At 40.0% G+C, this 21,040-nt stretch overlaps 1 pseudogene; it reads left to right on the top strand.

Moving 5' to 3' along the window:
- Positions 1-21,040, top strand: part of LOC149551640 (2-isopropylmalate synthase B-like) — a 97,240-nt pseudogene that overhangs the window by 25,780 nt on the left and 50,420 nt on the right.

Below are 21,040 nucleotides of genomic sequence, written 5' to 3' on the forward strand. Positions count from 1 at the left end.
CATATATATTTCCTCATGAAGGTCACCATTCAAAAATGCGCTCTTAACATCCATTTGGTGTACAACCCATCCTTGAGTTGCAGCAATTGGTAGTGTCAGGCGAATGGAGTTCATCTTGGCAATTGGTGCAAAAGTCTTTGTATAGTCAATACCTGGAACTTGCGAGAAACCTTTAGCAATTAGTCTAGCCTTATGTTTATCAATACTTCCATCTGTTGCAAATTTGGTTTGATAAATTCACTTGCATCGAACCACTTTTCTTCCCTTAGGAAGGGGAACTAAGTCCCATGTGTTATTTTTCATCAATGAATTGTATTCTTCCTCCATAGCTGTATCCCATTCTAGAATTCTTGATGCTTCCTTAAAAGACTGTGGATCTGAAGCAATGGCTATGTATGCATGTGGAAATGACTTGTGCTGTGACCTTGTCCTCCGAGTGTCTGAAGGATTTCCCACCAATGAACCTATTGCATCAAGAGTTTGTTGTGCCCAACGAGGTTTAGTGGAAGAAGATGAAGGAATGTCCTCAACTGATTGTTGACCCTGCGAAGGTGGAGTCCTGCGAGTCAAGGTGAGAGGAACTTCATCTTCCGAGTCACTTTCATCACTATGATCACTATCCACATAGGAGGAAGAAAGAGGAGTTGAAGAAGCCAAACTTGGACATGTCTCTTCAAAATGAACACTCCTCTCATAAAAGATTTCGTGAGTCTCTGGATCCATTAATTTATATGCCTTGAGATGATCAGGATATCCAACAAATATGCATGGTTTGCTTTGTGGTTCTAATGCCTTACGCTTTTGTGGAGGTATCCTAGCCCATGCTGGAGAACCAAAAACTTTGAAGTGCTTAACACTTGGTTTCCTTCCACACCATGCCTCAAAAGGTGTTATTCCATCTAAGGCCTTATGCAGAATTCTGTTCTGAATGTAGTTGGCACAACACATGGCTTCAGCCCAAAACACTTGATCGAGAGGCTTGTGTTGAAGCATGCAAGTAGTCATTTCCTTAAGGGTTATGTTCTTTCTTTCAGCTACACCATTCTGCTGTGGTGTGTATGCAACTGAATGTTGAAGATCTATCCCCTCATGTGTGCAATAGTCTATAAGTCTGGAGTTGACATATTCTCTGCCATTGTCTGTCCTTAGTATCTTGATGGCTTTCCCAGATTTCTTCTCAACTTGAGCTTTGAATGTGATAAAGTTGTCAAAGACTTCACTCTTATGACCAAGGAAAAAGACCCAAGTGTACCTTGAAAATTCATCAATAAATGTGAGAACATAGCGGGCCTTACCAAAAGAAGGTATTGGAAAGGGGCCAGCTACATCACTATGTACCAATTCTAGAATAGCAGTTGCCTTCCAAGACTTCCCCTTGTCATATTTCTCTTCGGGATGTTTACCTGCTTCACAACCTAGACATACTCGTTCTGAAAACTTGACTTGAGGTAGACCAATGACCATTTCCTTGCTGCTTAATTGCTAAAGGTAGCGATAATTAAGGTGTCCAAATCTTTCATGCCATAGTTTACTTTGAGTGTTTGAATAAGTCAACAAGGCAAGAGATATGGACTTAGGCACAAAATGTGAGAAAGAATAAAGTCTTGTCTCATGGTTTGCTTTTCCAATCACCACCATTGAATCATCTTTGAGATTCTTTACCACTACTGTGTTGGGGAGAAACTCTACTTTGTTGCCACATCCATAGTGAGTGATTTGATAGATGGAGAGAAGGTTGGTGCTAAGGCTAGGAACATGAAGTACATCCTTGAAGACTCCATTCTTTAACTCAACATTCCCTTTACCTTCTACTTTAATTTGAGTACCATTGCCCACATAGATGTAAGGTACATTTGAAGTTTTTAAAGAGGAAAAATTCTCCCTTGAAGCACCCATGTGATGAGATGCTCCAGAATCCAGAACCTATTCCTCTAGATTGTTTGTACTTGCAACTAAAGCTTGGCCCTTGCCCTTTGAAGTGGATGAAGAACCCTTGTCTTTGTATGAATTTGGAACATCAATTTTGTGTTTCCTCATAATGTTTACCAATTCATCAATCTGCTTATCTTTGCACTCATGTTCTTCATGTCCATTCCTCTTACAATAGGAACATGTTTTCTTCTCCTTCTTGTTGGAATTGTTCCCCTTTTGATTGTTCTTCAAAGAAGACTTTCCTTGTTGTGAAGAAGAATGTTGGGTGGAAGAAGATTGATTTGTGTAAGATTGTTGTTTTGAGGAGGATTGTTGTGTGTCGTCTTGTGGCTTTGCCTTCCATTGCTTCTGCTTCTTGTTTGAGTTTTTACCACTTGAATTACCTTCCTTTGCTACCAAGGCTTTAGTTTTGGAAGACTTGAGAATTCCCATATCCACTAGATTGTTATGTTCTAAGATCAACATTTCTGAGAATTTCTCGAATGAAAGCTTAACATAGGCACTACCCATTGTTAATTTGTATGTATTAAAGCTAGAAACAAAAGGAGCATATTTAGGTGGAAGATGAGTCATGATGTGTTTGATCATCTTTCCATCCTTGATGGGTTCACCACGATCATTCAGCTGTGCCCTATACATTTCTACTTGGGTAAGATAGTCTTTAATTGTGTCAAAATTTCTAGGATCCAACTTGAAAAATTTATCCTCTATTGTTTAAGCCATGTCTTCATCTACCGTCCCATACAAAGCTTCTAGTTTATTCCAAACATCTATTGGATCTGTAAGCTTCCTAATGTGAAATTTGACAGGATCAAAGATATTTTTCAACAAGGCTCCTAAGGCCATCTCTTGTTTGGATTCCCAATCTTCTTTACAAGCTTCATCAGCATCAACAGGAGGTTTCTTGGCTGCACCAGTGACATAACGCCATAAACCTTTTTCTACCAATGGCTTTTTAATGTTTTCTTTCCAAGTAGAATAATTATGTGGAGTTAACTTTGAAAAAGAACCCATAATGCAAGAACAAAAGATAAAGGAGACACAATACATAGTACACACCCCCCCTTTTCACTCAATCAAAAAATCCCCCCCGCCCAAAAAAATGATTTTGGCACTTTATATATAGTGCATTTACAATGGGCCACTTGCCAAAATGGACAAAGTGGGCTTTCTGATTTTGTTGATTACAACCTCTGTATAGATTACAAATCTGGACTATTACAATGTAGCTCAAAATTACATCAATTGTGAAGCATTACAATGCAAAACAAGACCTATCTCTGAAAGTGATACTTTTGTCCAAATAAGACTACAATCTGATTGCAGATCTGAAAACTAGACGAAAAAATATACACTTTCAAAAAAAACGGAACCTGAAAAGGAGTCTAGATGAGCTCGTACAATGCCTTTGAAGTTGCAAAAAGCAAGATTAGACAGGTACAATTGCGAAAAACTATGATTTTTGACCAATACGAGCACCAAAACCAGAAACAAACTGCACCACTGAAAAATTCAGGAAATTTTACCCAAAATCAAAAAAAATTGCACTTGATTTGGAGTCCGGATGATCGAGTTATGGTTGTTTGAAATCAAGCTCCAAAATCAAAAATGCATCTGAAGAGGGGTCTGCAGAGGAAAACAATGTGTTAAATTTGACATTCAAATGGCCATCACAGTAGTTTAAAAATGCCTTGGAATGACGGTCAGACGGCCGTCAATTTTAGGCTATAGGTTTGCTGACGTCAGCGTCTATGCAGGCCTGTGATGATGTCACCCGGTACGGACGATGATGTGTCCAATACAGATGTATGGACATGTACGGATGGATCCGATGTGTTACACTGACTGTGCAGGTACGACAGTGAGAGAACTGCAACATGGCCGCCACGTTGGCGCTGATTGGGCCTGACGTGTTAAGACGCGGATTGGCGTTGCTTTTGCCGTGTGTCAGAGGGTGGTACAGCTGTCCACGGAGCCGGGGCTGACAGGAGGGTCTCACGTGGCAAAGTCGGAGAGCGCCACATGGTGTAGAGACAGAGGTCGACGCGTGTCAGCAAAGATTGCTGGAGTTAGCGCCGGAATCTTCAGTGCGCAGACTTCGACGTAGGGGCAATATGGAAATCCGGTGGGACATTTTAGTCCCACATGGACTGTGTCGTGGTTGGCGCAGTTGTTTAAAAAAAGAGCGCTCTAAGCGCTAAATCAAATGTGAGTCTGGGGTTTGTGGCGGGTTGGTTAGCCAAATTGCGGCTTATGCTGTCCTTGCCGGATTTGAGAAGAATATGATCTGCAACGTAACTGCCCGACGGTGAAAATCAAGAGTAGTCAGATTTGTTGAATAATGCTGCTCGCGGATTAGAATATTTCTGCCTGCGAAATAATAAAAATAATCCCTACGGAATATACCGTGTGCAGGGTCGGGAGCTGATAGCCCGGTACCTGTACGCTAAATTTTTTTGGCGTTTCTCCTGACTCGGAAATAAATTGGGCAAAAAAAATTCTCCGAAAAATACAAGAAAAATGCTGAATAAACTGATCCGAAAATTAATTAATCAGACCAAAATAGATCATACCCGTACTTGTAGATTGGGCCTTAGGGTTCCGATTTGCAAAAATTTTTTGTCTCCTAGTTGACTATGGCCTAAAATAGGCAAATTTATAGTCAATCTTCACCGAATCGCTGCTCCGGACGCAATGGCGAGGTCTACTTCGGCTCTAGACACTCCCAATTGCAGCTGATGCTCCGGATCTGAATCGGGTCCCTTAAAGAGATGAAGCAACGAGGTCTCCAATGGCTATGTGATGAGTATCTCCCTCAGCTCTGATACCATGTAAGAATCTGCCTTAGGGTAGAATTTACCCAAGACCAAGGAACTCAAAACACAAGCACAAATTAGACCAAAGTATGATCAGAATAACTGTATAGTATTCAATTCTATGTACAAGTACACTAGGAGTGGCTCAATATAAAGGCCTCTGAGATGCATCTAGAATGCCTTGGAATTAGCATCATGATAAGTCCAACCAAGCACATGTCCACCTGATATGGGTTATCCTCCATTATGCACGAAAGTAAGTGCAATGATGTGAGGATAAGCCTACAAAGGTGAAACACGCACATCAGTGTTGTAGACAACATGTGCAAAATTAGGAGTGCGAAAAACTATGGTCTACATGACAACTCAGTGAATGATGCAAACTCCTGTGGTGTAGACACCATGTGCATAATTAGAGTTGCGTACTTATATGTTGCCTACATGACAACTGTAGAAGATGCACAAACTCCTAAGTGTCTCATAAAGAGAAATAATAAAATAATGCACTAACCTAAGTAAACTTAAGTAAAGTGTAAATAGTAAATACCTATTTACACCAACACTTTTGCTAAAGCCATTGCTCATCAAATATGAGTCAATCCTACTGTACCATTCTCTTGGAGCTTGCTTGAGCCCATAAAGAGCTCTCTTCAATCTATATACTTTGTTCTCTTCACCTGCAACTTCATAACCAGGTGGCTGCTCCACATACACTTCTTTCAATACACCATTTAAGAAGGCGGACTTCACATCCATTTGAAATACCTTCCACTTGTGCTGAGCTGCAATTGCTATGACAGCACGCACGGTTTCTATTCTTGCAACGGGGGCATATGTCTCATCATAGTCTCTTCCATACTGCTGTTTGTAGCCCTTGACTACCAACCTTGCCTTATGCTTATCAATCTTGCCTTCAGCATTGCATTTGGTCTTATAGACCCATTTCACTCCAATCACTTGCTTCTTTGGAGGCAATTCAGTTAGCTCCCATGTCTCATTTCTTTCTATGGCATCTATTTCCTCATCCATGGCCTTACACCATTTCTTCTCCTTAATAGCTTCTTCAAAATATATTGGATCACTATGAGAAAATAATGCAAAATTAACACTCTCATCATAATCTTCATACCTTTTATTTTGGTATATCTCCCTAAGACTCTTAGTCTTTCTTGGTAATAAGGAGGAGAGTGTGGGATTAGAATCTTCATTGCTGTTGCTTTGCCGACTAGTTCGGTCTTCACTGGTACTCGGCACTAACACTCGGTCATGCCTAGAGGAGCTCGGCAATGTCTGAACCTGCTTTCCTTTTCTTCTATTTGCTCCTTCTTCTTGCTATTCATCAGCATCCTCTTCATTCATAATTGGCACTTTACTCGAAGTGCTCGGTGACTCATTAGTTGGACCATACCGAGACTGATTTTCAAGAAATTTCACATCTCTTGAAAGAGTCATCTTGTTGTTCAATGGGTCATACAATCTGTAGGATTGACTCATATTTGATGACCATTCTGAGCTGTACCCTCTGAAGATGCACTTCACACCTTTGTCATCCAATTTCTGCCTTTTTTCTTTAGGCACATTTGCATATGCAACACATCTGAACACCCTTAAGTGTTCAACTGTCCATCTTCCTCGTGACCATGCTTCCATTGGAATTCTGTCATGGACTTCCTTTGTAGGACACCTATTAATTAAGTAAATTGCTGTTACCACAGCCTCTCCCCAAAATTCAGTTGGGAGACCTTTCTCTTTCATCATGCTCCTTGCCATTTCAACAATGGTCCTGTTCTTTCTTTCAGCCACTCCATTCTGCTATGGTGTATAGCTGGTTGTGAGCTCTTTCTTTATGCCATGTTTCCTGCAAAAGTTTACAAAAGAATTGGAGGTATACTCCCCTCCTCTATCTGATCTGAGGACCTTCATATAATGTCCACATTCTCTTTCAGCCTAGGCTTTAAATTCTATAAATTTTTCAAATGCTTCAGATTTATTCTTTAAGAAATACACCCATGTCCTACGACTGAAATCATCAATAAATGTCATGAAATAAGTACTCCCCCCAATGGAAGTAACTTGCATAGGACTGACTAGGTCAGTATGCACTAACTCTAATGGATATCTAGCCCGCCTAGAATTTCCAAAATTAAAGGGAAGCCTATGTTGCTTACCCAAAATACAAGCCTCACACTTGTCACATGAATTTTCTATGCGTGGAAAAGCTTCTACCATTCTTTTATTTGACAATAAATTTAAACCAGCATAGCCAAGATGACCATACCTGAGGTGCCATAGCCGTGAGGGGTCTTCAATCACACTCCTTAGAGCTGATTGTGTGGGAGGTGCAGCACCAACTTGAGATGAGAAACATGTCTCTATCTTCAAGGGAAACATTCTGTTCTTTGTCATTTGAACTGCTGCAAGTAAGTTCTTGCTCCCATCCTTTTCATGGATGACACACTTGTCAATCTCCTTCAGCACCTTGTATCCATTTTGAATGAGCTGACCAATGCTCATCAAATTGTGCTTCATACCAGGGGCGAAATAGACATTTTGTATTTCCTTCTTCTCACCTTTCTTGGTGCGGACCATAATAGATCCTTTTCCCACAACTGGTAGGGTTCCATTGTTACCCATCTTAATCTCAGATTTGAAACTCTTATCAATGAATGAAAACAAGGTTTCATTGCCACTCATGTGGTTGCTACATCCACTGTCGAGGTACCAAACCTCAGGGCTTCCTTCTTCACCAACATTACACATGATGAAGGCAGTGTTTTCACTTCCCATATTCACGTCAGCCACATTCGCTTGTCCTGACTGATCTTTCTGCTTCTTCCAACATTCATTTGCATAATGCACATATTTATGACAGTAGTAGCATTCTACATTACTCTTATTTGAGTTGTAGTTTTTTCTTACCTCATCTTGAAGTATTTTGTGAGCTACTTGCTCCATCTGCTCTTCCTAAGTTTTCTGTTGCAACATTTCTTTGTCCTCCATTACCTCGGCCTCTGCCTTTGGAGTTTCTGCCTGAGCCATTTCTTCCTCTCCCCCTTCCTCTTGGATTTGTTTGAGCCTTGAATGTTTGCTCTTGGGAAAATGAAGTAGATCTATTGATCCTATGCTCATGGGTTTGAAGAGTACCCATCAACTCATCCATTGTCAAAACAGTGAGGTCTTTTGCCTCTTCTATGGCCATGACCAAATTGTCATATTTATGAGGTAAACTCCTCAATATCTTTTCCACTATCCTCTGCTCTTGATAGTCTTCTCCATTTGACTTCAATTGGTTAATCACATTGGAGGTCCTTCAACTGAAGTCTGCAATTGATTCATTTTCCTTCATCTCAAGGTTCTTAAACTCCCTCCTTATATTCTGTAGCTTTACAGTATGGACTTTATCAGTTCCCTTGAAGTTTGTCTCAAGGATATCCCATGCTTCCTTTGCATAATTTGCTGCTGCAATCTTTGGGAATACTCTCTGTCATTGCTGCTTGAATAAGACTGAATGCCTTTGCATCTTTCCTCCTTGACTCTTTCAAATGAGTCTTCTGTGCATTTGTGAGGGCAACATATTGAGTTAGATCAGTCACATCATTGAATCCATTAACCACAAACTCCCATAAATCATTTGCAACCATTATGGTCTTCATCTTCTTTGCCCATGTATCATAATTTTGCCCATTAAAAGATGGTGGCTGCTGCCATATCTTTTTTGCATCTCCTGCCATGTCAAATATCCCAAGAAAACAAATGCCCTAACTCACTGTGGATGTGGGGCCTCAAAGCTCTGATACCATGTAAGAAATATAAATTAAAATCAATACTCACAACCCTAAACCTAAAAATTTTGCTCGGCACTTAAAAACTGCTCGGCACATGAAGGTGTCGAGTGCCAGTTTTGCTCGGCACTTGAAGATGCCGAGTCATAGATTGCTCAACACTTGCTCGGCACTTGAAGTTGCCGAGTGAAAGTCAACAGGTGCCGAGTGAGCTCAGCACACAAAGAAAAATTGCTCGGCAATAATGGATGCCGAGTAAGCTCGGCTCCAACTAAGAAAGAGGATGCCGAGTGTTGTGTTCAACTGAAAAATTATAACTTAGGAAATTCCAATGTGAATGCTTTCACCATTAAAACCAGAGAGCCAAGCTTTAATCTTTCAACCAAGTTTCTCAAATACAGTGAATAGAAGAGGAAGAACAATAGATTCAAGTATGCCTGCTTGCTTTTCTATTCAACTGAGATTTAAACTATTACAAAATCTGGGAGCATTCGGCTTCAACCAGAAAACCCTAAAATAACCCTAAACTGATAATACTTCAAACTTCAATAAACTTTTAAACTTGCAGCTCTAATGGCTGCATACAAAGGTGCTTGGAGCAATCATTGCTTCAACAGGACAAAACAAAACAACAACCAACTTACAAAATGAATAGAGGAGTCACGTGCAACTGGAGACACTGAACATACTTCTATCTCTGCAACAAGTGGATCTGCTGATCGCTTTCTTCTTCCTTTTCTCTGCTCTGCTGAACTGAATCTCTGAAAATCTGACTGAATGAAAATGAATGAAGAAACATTCCCTTTTGTCACATTCCATTTTCCCCCTCATTTCTGATTTCAAAAATCTCACCCACTGTATTTATGTTTTTGTCTGTTCTGGACTTCAGAGGTGGTAGGTGAGTGTTTGGCTCAAGGGGCAAGCATACACTTCATTTAATATTCCAACAATCACTACCATGACTTTATACGGGGCCATAGAAAAAAGAGCCTTTTCCAGCTCTACCAACGACAAGATTCGGTCAAGAAATTGGCTATAAGAAGAATCTATTCCTCTATAATTCTGAAAAAAATATTTTTAATATGATGAACATTTTGGATTTTTACTATGCTATTTTAGGTTCTAAAATTGCCCATCATAGAACATAATTTTCCATGGTTCAGCATGGTCATATTCCTCATTGGATCCCACCAAATTGGAAGCAAATCAAACAAGGGGGAATAATGAGGTACCTTGGTATACCATTTGGTATTGGGGTTTCACCTTATAGATATGTGGTATTGGTATCTTGACAAAGTTAAGAACAAGATCAGTAATGTTTCTGGATTCAATTGTGTCATTATTTTTGCATCAACATTTCAGATCACACTCTGTGATCCATCATCATCAACGTTTTGGATCACACTCTCTGATCCATCACACTGGATGATGGATCATAGAGTGTGATCCACGATCCATCATCACCAACATTTCGGATTACACTCTGTGATGATGATGGATCACAGAGTGTGATCTCAGACATTGATGCAAAAATAATGACACAATTGAATCCACAAACATTACTAATTATCTATGGTGGAAATTTGCTTTCTCTTATTAAGAACAAGATCTTTAATTGGGGAAACAAATTCCTGTCTTTGGTTGGAAAAATTCAAGTTGTCATTAAAAATTTCCTTGCTACTCATGTTTACTGCTCTTCATGTTGGATGCCTTCAAAAAACGGGTATGACAATCTAATCAAAATTATTAGTCATTTTCTTTGTGCTAAATAGGACAATAATAGAGGTTTTATAACCACTTCATGGACTCACTGCATCCAACCCAAATGCAAAGGTGGTTTGAGGTTTATTGACCGAAAAACACAAGGATTTGTTTAGCCACCAGGTGGATTATTAGAGCTGCCCATGGGGATGAACCATGGAAGATCCTTATATGGAATCGTAATAGTTGTGCCACTTTTAAAGGTAAATGGCAGCATGTGGGGTGGTTGGACAAAATTCTCCATGTCTTCTCATTTTCTATTAAAGCTTTTTTTCCCCTCCAGTCTATATGGAAGGCTTGGCAACATACTAGCAAACTTCTAACTTGGAGAGGTGACTCACTTCAGCATGGATTTAGTTTTTCTACCTCATCCATTTGGTGGAACAAGCATATCCTTTATCATCGTCAGTCCATTGCTTTAACCTTTTCAAAACAGTCTTATGCCCTTTTCAAGAAGCATGTTTGTACTATTGGAGATCTTTGGGATTTTCATACTATGAGATTGCTGCCATGGCATTCTGTTAAAGAACAGTTTAACTTAAGTAATAATTACAAAGTATTCTTGATTTTTATTCAATCTTTAGTGCCTCTGGAATTAACAATGAAAGTTTGTACTCCTATTCATTGCAACTTCTATAATGATTGGTTATGGATGGTGTCATGTCCTTTTCTATTTTTTCCCTTAAGGAAATTTTATTTGCAGCTACTCCCAAATCTGCCCCTAAAGTCTTGATTAAATTCAAAGTGGAAATGCTGGTTTACTGAAAACTTTTGGTCAAAATTGCCCTAAAGCCAATGCAAATGCACAATTAATTGCTTGAAAGATTTTCTATTTTAAGATTCCCGTTGCAGACAGAGGGAAATGTATGATGATTCAACCAATCAATTGTCGATTTTTCCATAGGCAAGAAAGTATAAAGCACATCTTTTGGGGATGTGAATTTACTAGGAAATAATGGAATCTTGTTCAACATGATTTATCGGCTAATTTTGAGCATAAATTGAATTGGAAAGAGGGCCTTCTTGGTGTGGGATTGCATGGTAATTTAATTGATGATGCTACAAACATGTGATCTTATCTCATATATGGCGTTACAGTTGCAAAGTTATCTTCACAAATCGTAACGATGTTCACTGGGAAGCTGCATTTCAAGGGCAATACTCAGATATTTTTTATTGTCCGACTTCAATCTTTTCTCAATTACAGGCTGCAGTTGCAAATAATTTAAAGATAGATTTACAGATTTAGCATATTAGACACTAGGTTATGCATCTTTTCAGCACAAGGAAGGTGTTTTTGACATATAGTCTACGTTCTTCTTTTGAAGACCTATAATTGTATTGTTGCTGATGTAGTACCTAGTTCTGGTTTTGTAAGCAGCTGATTACAAGTTGTTATTTACTATATGTATTACCTTGTAATCTATTGTTTGAATTAGTCCTTACCTACAGTTTTCTTACAGCATTTTATTAATAGTAATATTCATTTATTCAATTAAAAAAAGTAATAAATAAGTTAAATTCACACAAAGAATTGAAAAAATATAATAAATGATACGCACTGGTATTCCTGTGACAGGAACTAATTAGCATCAGTAACCTGTTAATATATATCAACAGGGGTGTGAAGACAAGCTCAAAACCCCATAGAGCTCAACATATAAATTGGAGGTCAATACATTTATTTATTAGTGTTATTCCTGCAAAATTTTGCAGCATAATGAAACTTGAAAATTCTGCTGGATTTCTTGAGAAAATTTGGAGGCCGCACATATTTCATAAAGATAATGAAATCGGTTAAATATCATGCAGCTTTCACCTCGGCTGTATCATAGCTTAAGCTCAGGTAAGAGATATGCCCCCTGGAGTGGCCGAAACTTTTCAGTTCTTGACACTTTTTGATATTGGAGCATTTTGCCCTCATTAATTCATATACTTATAGCTAAAATCTTTTATATTTTTGTGTGCAACTAAAACTCACTCTTGGGAGGTTTCGTTGATTGTCCGATTTGGAATCACTATATGAATAGAAAATACAATATAATAAATTATAAGGCACGCTTTGGAGTGTGTAATATTACTGTTCATATTAACAGGCAGCCTAAAGAATAAGTAGTACCAAATTCATAACCCACACCTGTGTAGATCAGTTGCATGATTAGGGAAGTATTTTTTACCAGGAGACTTCTAATTTTTGAGGATTTTTGAAGAGGTTGTATAGCACTTTTCATGCAATTTATTTTATTGTAATCATCAGGACTCTGAAGGACTTGAAATCGTGAGAATCAAACTACTCATCAGGGCAGAGGCTTTCTGTAGGACCATCTGAAGAGATATACAGGCTTTCATTCATGTTGTTCAGTGTGTATTTAACAAGAACAGCACGAAATAAAAATCTCCTTCATCCTTAAACAATGCATTGCCTAGGATGCAGATATGACTTTTCACAAAAACGGTACAACATATTCATACCTGGATTATATTGGGACGTCTTAAGAAATTCAAATCACCATGTGGGTGTAGCCAAACTGAAATTATTGGTGTTCACCTATTAATCTGATCTCTTTGCCCGTTTCTCTTCATTCAATGCCACATGTCAATTACTTTTAGTGGAGTCCCTTAAACGCAGATTACTTCTCAGTTGAGGCTCGCTCAAGTTTTTTGTATGTAGCCTATTAAGCTGCTTAGAGTGCGGAGGTATCAAGTCACAGAAATTGATGAACTTAACTACTGGCCGGACTGATCCAATTTTTTTGTACAAGATATTGGGAGAGGTGATCGAGGCAGGAGCCACCACCGTTGGTATTGGGGATACTGTGGGGTATTTATTTCCTTCTGAATGCTACGAATTGATTGCAAGCATCAAAGCCAATACTCCAGGCATTGAGAATGCCATTATTTCAATTCATTGCCACAATGACCTTGGTCTTGCAACTGCCAATACCTTGGCTGTAATATTCCTTTTCTATCCTTCTCACTGCTTTCATTATCTGTAAATTTGTGGTATTGAGTGTTAAGTTTACGAGTTCTCATGATATGAATTACAGGGCGCACTTGCAGGAGCAGGTCAGTTAGAGGTGACTGTTAATGACATTGGAGAAAGAGCTGGAAATGCTTCGCTAGAAGAGGTGATAAAAATCTTCACGAGAACATTTAGAGAATACATTTGCAATTTCAACTTCTTTGAGTTGCTTAAATTCTATCCACTGCAAACATATTCACAATATGCTCATTTGAACCTTTGTTTCTTACTAAAGCTTGGTTTTTTCTGTTACATTGACTTATATGCCATATGAGCCAATCCACATAAGACTGACACATATTTTTATTATTTAAACTTGAGTTCTATTCACAGGCACCCACGTTCATGCAGCTCAACCTTGTTGCATATATGGGCTGTCTAATAGTGCCAAGAGCAATTTGAATGTGCATCTCATTCGAGCGTTATCTCTTGTCATTATAAACATGCCTTTAACACATACTAGTCTACTTTTTGACTTGTAGAGGTGACAAACACTTTTGTATATAGCTAATAAAACTCCCCTTTAACATGTCTATTGATTTGAATCTAGTTTACTCTTGCAAGAGCAGTCCATTCTACCCATTGCATAAATCTCATAGAAGATAGGTTATTGTGACTGTCATTTGAGAATTGTTCAGTTATTTAATTTTTCTTTTTCCTTTTTATTTATGTGGGTAAAGCTTGGTTGCTATTTAGGTAAGTTCTATTTCATGTGGGCCTATTGATAGGCGATGTTTGGATTCAAATTCAAGGTCTATTCATGGGTTCCATGCCCATGAACCCATTTAGCACAGACTTTTTGCATGTATGTGTGGTTATGGGTCCCTGAATTGCAGTGAGGGTAATTTGAAGTCGGTCTCTTATAAGATGTCATATCTTACTATAGCAAGCTAGCCCTTGAATTAATTGTTGAGCTTGTTAATATATTGAGAGGTGAGGAGCGTGGGGCTGCAAGTTGGGGATGGGGTTAATCAGTGTATGCCAATTTTAACTTCAAAAGTTAGAGCAATATCAATACCATTACTGCATCTCACATCAAAATCAAACAACTATGCAAGTGATAAGCACAACTCCACATCCACACAAGAGAATGTCAGATCTATGTGGAAACCCAAAAGGGAAAAAATATTGTGAGAAAAGTTCCTTGGACCTACTGCCCAAAACCAGCCCAACAGAATTATAAAGAACTTACAATTAATTTATAGGCATTAAACCACAAGAATACAACGCAAGAAAGAGCCACCAATCCCCGATCAGATTTACAGGCACCAACCTACATGAGACAACAATCCCTTAATCAAAGAACTGAGTACCAACTGAGAAAATGGGACACCAACCTCAAATACAATTAAGATATAGGAGATACAAAAGATATATCATGCGGACCTTCCAAACTCAAAACTATAATCTGTCTACTTTGGTTTACTTTAAAACACTCTCACAGTGCCTAGAGGATATCATAGTTCGCATGCTTCATCTATACTTATCTTTATTGAATGTACAAATAACACAATTTCTAAAACTTCAGCCACCATTGCAACTGGAATGAAACTGATTGGCATTAAATATGCATTTCAATATTGTAACAACTTTATATCAACCTAGAACTTTCTTACAATGTGCACAAGTTTTCCAAGCATGATTACCTTAAACCAAGCATGTAGTTGGCTGATCCTGACCACACCATGTTACACCAGGAGTGGGAACATGCTATGTGTTGCCCAACATGAACTCAAGTCGCCCCAAACTAATTTTATACACTTCTTCCAGCTGCCGCATGTTATCTTCCTTTGGCGTGTCCAACATAACCTTCAATGTAGTCAGTGCACTGTTAAAACTATAACTTTGATCATCATACAGATCGAATTGTGCAAATCGCACAGATCTTATCTTTCATATAATACCTCATGATGGCTTATTGATAAGGAGCATCCTGGGTGTAAGAGCAATCTTGCATCACCCAAAAAATATTTGTATTTCAGTTTTTTCTATTTTAATAAGGACTACTAGACAAGGTGGTTACTATTTATGGGAACTTGCTATTTTTAGTAAGTTTTTCATATGAGCTCGGAATGTTATCATTTTCCATAGGAAGGTTCATTTTAGAGTTATAAGCTTAGCATAAAAATCTCATTGCTCAAGCATAAGTATTAGAGAAGTTATTGCAGATTTTTGGTGAAAAAATTTGCTGAAAAATCTTCAGGCTCACCATTGGAGGCCTTAAAGTACTTGGATGAGGTCTAAAAACTCGATGGAAGGACACTTGCGCAATTTGGAGCCTGTAGATCAGAAGCTGGCATTTCCGAAAAGTGGTTATAATAGCCAATCGGAGCAACGGTTCGTGAGTTATGGCCTTCAAAAGTTGGGCTACCGAAATTTTTAAAATAATTTGTCAAAGATGTATTTGGCCGACTCGATGTGTATTGTCAGGGTCTATCGGCCCTAGGTATTAAGTTTGAGCATCTAGAACCTTCCCGGGCGGCATACAACTCCCTATTTAAGAAAGGCCCGAACATTGTCTAGGATAGCTTTGGGTGATAGTTCGCAACATTGTCTTGCATATTACTGTAATGAAGGCGCCCATTTGGGTTAGCATATTGTAATTGAGAATTCTGTAATTCCGCATTTACGACGATAATAAGAAGTCCATATTTTATTCTCGCATTTGCTATTGTTTCTTTGTTTCTGTTATGAGTTTATGGTATTAAGGGGAGCTCCCTGCATCACTTATAAATACATTGCTTCTTGACTAGGCATGATTGGCAATTTCCTAGATGATTGTGTGTTAGCATTTACCTTAACTAATTTTAGTTATACTTGTTTGCTAAAACAATATCTCCTTGGGCGCCGATGATGAGAATGCAATGATTGGGCCGACCTAGATAGGGTCATGTCCCTTCAAGGGACATGCCCTTTGGTTAAGATATTTATGCAAGGTGTGCTTGCAGTTAAAGGACACACAAGAAGAATAAGTCTGCTCCTTTAAGCAATTCTGCCTATACTTGAATACTTGTTGAGACAAATACATTTCCGAATAACAATTGATATTGACATTTCTGTTTACCGCATAGGTTAATTAAGAAATGTACACAGATAATGAACACGAACAACAAAACTCCTTAGATTATTTGCATATGCCAACAGATTCCATAACTAGTGATAAGATGTTTTACAATGACCCAAGAGGGTGTATAAATACTTTTCGTCGAACCTTCCAGAAGAGGTCCGTCGGCTACAAAACAATCCTAATCTACTCGTCGACTACCAAATCTTTACCGACGACATGAACCTGTCAGCTCATCGGCTACAAAATCTTTACCGACGACAACACCCTATCGGCTATAGTTTCTACCGACGACATCATCCCCCCCAAAAGAAAAAGTCGTCTTCGGACGACAATTACAACATATCTAAGACAGATTAACAAAACAGAATACACTAACTAGTCTCCAAAATATGTTGCATCTGCAGCCTCTGCGAACATAATACTGTCTCCTTAATCAAGCTGACCTTGATAGCCACTCGTGCCGCTTTCTTAGCTTTCAACTATTGGGTACCTTGAGTTGAGCGTCGCTGAACTGCCTTCAACTGGATGATCAACTCCTCCTGAGCTCTCTATGCATCCACCAAGACAGCCTCACGTCTAACACCTACTCCAAGTGCCTCTGGTACACAGACACTCCATGCCTACAACAGCTCCAAGTCTCATCAATTGGTCACACTTCCCACGACTGATATCCGCAACGATTGGGGGTCCAAGGGGCAACGCCTCCAGCAGGGTCGAGGGGCAGCGCCCTCGCCACCAAGACCAAATTAGCACTCCGAAACTCACACAAAACTGCATGGAACACACTATTTCTATCATTTCTTTCTAATTCTACACTCTTTCTGGCAACCACTAATGTTTTCCCTTCCCTTAGGCATTATCAGTTACTCATTCCAAACAATTTGAATCTGTTGACGTTTTTTTTTTTTTTTTTTTGATTTTTTTTGGAAACCTCCTATCACCCTTCTTCTGCGTCTACTAGTGTACTGCAATCTTCTTCTCTCTCTCTCCAATTCTTAATCGTATGGTATGGCTCCCTTCTTGCTGCTTTAAGATCTATTCGTGGGAGATCGAAAGCTCACTCCATGGGATTTAAACACCGACCGACAAACTCAACACACCTCTACGAAACACTAACCCACAATCACAATGCAACCCGCGGAAACTAGGAAGTAGCTTGTGGACAGAAGACCCAGTGCGCGCAAAGGTAGTCGTGGAAGATGAAAACACGAACAGGCGCGAAAAAATAGATGTCCACGGGAGAAACAGCCGCAGGAAATAAAACTGTCCGTGTGAAACATCAAATATCACCGGGGTATGAAAAGCTTTCATGGAAACTAGAGACTCATCCGCATGAGAACTTGAGAACATCCGTGGACAGGTGATAAGCGTGGAAAAAGAGTCGTACGCGAAACATAAAGTTGTCTGTAGAACAATATCAGACGCTGCGAAAGATAAGGTACCCGCAGGCAGATATACACGTGAAGCTGCGACCAAGGAAGAAAGCACCCGCGGGAAAAAAAAAGCTCAGTCCGCGGGGGAACATGAAACACCTGTGGGGATAACAACCACGGGACCACCCGCGGAAAGCTATTCGTGAAGCAATAGTCTGCGGGGGCAACAAATGTCTACAGAAAGAACATCTGTGGGGAAGTAGATAGCATCCGTGGGGGGCAACAAGACTCATTCGCAGCCACAAAAATCATCTGCGGAAGATGAAATAACAAAGTGCTCGCGGAGGAAATGAAAAATCCGCAGACTCTCTCCACGCAATAACCAACCCACACACACAATAATCATCCCATGGAACAAGTGTTTGTGGACACCTTGTCTGCTATGAAATACTTTTTTTATTTGTTTTCTTTTTATTTTTTTTCTTTCTTTCTTTCTTTAAAAAAAAAAAAAAAAAAAAAAAAAATCATTTATAGTACTTAATTTTGCCTCGAGGTGTCACCGTTCTGCAACGACAACGACGAGGGAGCCATTGGATGATTCTGCGACGAAATCTTTGGCAAGGGTGATGGTGACGAAATCTTTCTGGCGTGGTATGCTTTCAGTTTGGATCCGTTGACTGCCTGAGGTACCTCTTGCCCGTCTAAGATTGATAGTTTAATTGATCCATTGTTGCTGACCTCTCAGATTTGGTATGGTCCAACCCATCTAACCTTAAACTTTCCTAGCTTGATTTTATTCCGCACCTCATAATTGAGAGTACTAGCTGCCCTGGCTGAAACCTGCTGAGTTTCAGATGCTTATCATGCCAAACCTTACGTCTGTTCTATGTCACCTCCGTTGCCCACTATGCCTGCGGTCGTTGCGCATCTAGATTTTTTCCTTGCTGTTGGTACCCTTCAACTAATTTTATGGTGCAATGCATTCTTTTCTTTCTACGTGGTCTGTTCACTGTGTACCGGATGGTGGGATCTTTTTTTCTGGGTTTGGACTGTATGTTCTTCCCCTCAACTTCAGCCGTAATCGCCTTTCCTTCTTCCGCTTCTTTATATTCCTTCGGACATTCATTTTTCTCTGTTTTCTCACCTTCATCGACCCTTAACATATTACAACTCGAAAACAATTCATAGTCTTCTATCTGCCAGTGGAGAAGGCCATTCACCGAGTCTAGGTCATTGTCATTCGATCCTCTTTCTAGTGTCAATACTCCTTCGTCCGATTCCATTCTCCTCTTTCCTTCGTCGTCACTTTCGCCTTCACCTTCTGAATCTGATGATGCTACCTCCTCACCTACCATTTGTGTGTGCAAGTCAATTATGAATCTTTTGTCTCCACGCTCCATTGATAGGGTATTATGTTTCCAATCATGTTTTACTTTTGCTTGCACCAACCAATTATGTTTCAGAATAGCATCATATCCTTTTCTTTTCAATGGAATGACCACAAAATCCAATCAAAATGGTTGAGTTCCAATAGATACTAGTTGCACCCTCAAGGTTCCCAATGGTTTGATCCTGTGCTGGTCTACCGTGAGCAATTGGAATGTAGGTGACCACAACGTCAGCTTTCCCAACTTTTTCCAAGTATCCTCTGGTAACACATTCACGTCGGACCCTCCGTCGACAATTGTGTTTGTCAGAACATTTCCCAAAATCCCCATCTCGACGATCGCTAGATGCCTTCCCGTTGTGAGTGCTAGGAGCATTGGGTTTTTTGTCGTCACTTCACTAGTGTCCTTTTCTATGTCCTCCGTTGAAAATGATGTATAATTCAGAATGGTTGTTCGTAACTGGGGCATTGTGAGAAGAAGGTCACTTATCTTGACCGGTACCTCCATTTGTAAGATCTACCGTACAATGTTTTGTTTCGTAGAGTTCCTTGCCGAGGTGTTGGTGATGTCTTTCAACTGAGATGTCTCTGCCTGGGATGCCTTGTCAATTTTTGCCTTCGCTTCCCCAAATTTCCTCTTTTCTTCTGCCGGGTCTGGGTATGCTTTTGCTTGCCTCCGTGTAATCGCCAACACCTCTTCTTGAGTTGTCCCGACAGTGATCAAGTTGACTCCAGATTTTGGACATTTGGCATCTTCATGATCGCTAGGTCCGCACCATCTGCATAATAATTTTGATGTGTTTGCCGTTGTACAATCCCACACAAAATGACCCCACAAATTACATGTTCGACATTGAACGATCGGCCGTCCGTTCGCATCATACTGAATTCGACTCCTCCCGCCATTATTATTGTTAATGTTCGCATTGTTATTGTTGTTTTGCCCTCTTTTATTATTCCTATATCCTCTCGACGTGGCACTTGCATTATTGGTATTTTCGCTATTGCCTGACGGGGAAGCCTCCTATGTAAGAAGCACCTGTGGAGATCCTCTCGACGAAGCACTTGCATTATCTGTACTAGTAAACCAGTCAATTGCCACGCCCTGTAGGGTGGCCAAAAATTGCCTCATCTAGTTGTCTTCATCAGTTATGCCATTTTCCCTGCAGATCGTTTCACATGTTTTGCATTGTCGAATGGGATCGGCCGTACCATCACCATCGAACTTTGGTAGTTTTTCTTTTGGTCCTGCCATCACAATTGGATTTTGTAAACAGGCGTTGCTCGGTCTTGCAACACCGACGCTGTTCACTCCCACACCGTGGCTTTGCACTCCCACACTGGCGGTTTGCACTCGCGCACCGGCGGGCTGGTCTCCCACACCGACGGACTGCACTCCTACATCGATGAACTGTTCTCCCACACCGACGGACTGTACTCCCGCATCGGCGGACTGTTCTCCCACACCGGTGAACTCAATAGCTGCGAACCTTGGTGAAGAAGGATCTTCTAAAGTTGTCTCCCGTGGATGTGTATCCTGGACGAAGAGTTCACTCCACGCTCATGCTCCTTCGGCACTTCGAGCTGTGTGAGCGATGCTCTTCCGTCTGGATTCTCTTCCCTCAGCGAGCACAAATTCAAAAACTCCTCCCGTGCTTCTTCCACCAATTCCACCTGCTGGTAAGTTTCCTCCAACAATTCTTCCGTGCTCTAATTTTTGTCGGCAATCTTCTAGAATATCCTTTGATGTTCGGCTTGCTGTGCCAGAATTAAATTTTCTTGTGCAGTACAGATTCCATCTTTTCCCTTGACCTTATTTTGATCCTTGTTAAACTGATTTGGCATTAATCTTCATTCCTCCCACCTTCTAGGTTCATAGGGCAATGGCGCCAAATGTTTA

This window comes from Cupressus sempervirens, chromosome 6 (genome assembly GCF_028749045.1).
Source record: "Cupressus sempervirens isolate cs-2001-9-10 chromosome 6, ASM2874904v1, whole genome shotgun sequence".
In the NCBI taxonomy this organism is placed as follows: Eukaryota; Viridiplantae; Streptophyta; class Pinopsida; order Cupressales; family Cupressaceae; genus Cupressus; species Cupressus sempervirens.